Source organism: Myotis brandtii, unplaced genomic scaffold (assembly GCF_000412655.1).
Source record: "Myotis brandtii unplaced genomic scaffold, ASM41265v1 scaffold334, whole genome shotgun sequence".
In the NCBI taxonomy this organism is placed as follows: domain Eukaryota; kingdom Metazoa; phylum Chordata; class Mammalia; order Chiroptera; family Vespertilionidae; genus Myotis; species Myotis brandtii.
In genome coordinates this window covers 1183244-1183892 of record NW_005362885.1, presented here as the reverse complement: position 1 = coordinate 1183892, position 649 = coordinate 1183244, and the positions used below count along the sequence as shown (strand labels likewise).

General features: G+C 65.8%; 1 protein-coding gene across 1 annotated transcript in view; it reads left to right on the top strand.

The window, feature by feature from the left end:
* SAMD11 (sterile alpha motif domain containing 11) overlaps nucleotides 1-649 on the top strand; it is a 17844-nt gene that overhangs the window by 13028 nt on the left and 4167 nt on the right. The window lies entirely within an intron of this gene.

Sequence of the window (649 nt, the reverse complement as noted above, 5' to 3'; positions counted from 1 at the left end):
CCCACCTGCATGCCCCCTGCGGCCCCACCCCACTCTCTCTCACCCGCAGGGCCACCTCCCCCCCAATGCAGACACTGTCATTTCACACTGTGAGCCGGGGTGGGCGTGGGGGCCGATGCCCCTGCCATCCATGCAGGCAGTCCTGTCCCTGTCTACGCTGCAGGCCTCCCCTCCAGCTGGAGGGTGCCACGGGGTCAGGGCCTCCTCCAGGGAGCGCTAGGCCTGCCGGGGGGAGGCCCCAGACGGGGAGCAGCAGCCTTAGGAACGTCCGTGGTGGATCCAGGAGGACCGCACTGGTACTCAAAAGCCCGGCTGGAGGCGCCGTCCCTCCCCGTGCCCCACCCTGCGCATGGCCCTGGCCATCTGTCCTTCCCAGCTCTCACGGACGCTTGGGAGTCCCACCCACCGTCGCGAGATCACACCCCAGCACCCTGCCCAGCTGCACCCTGACCCCAGCCCCCAGTCTGGGGAGCGCGGCTGTTGTGGCTGGAAGGTGGGTGGGGGTGCTGGGAGAGGGGGCAGGACTTCCTCTCCTCACACAGGCACTGTCCCCGAGGGCAGTGAGGCACCGAGAGCCTGAATTATTCACCAAATGTTAATAATTTAAAAATCTTCCTTTTTAATTGCTTTCCCTGCCTTGCCTGGGGCC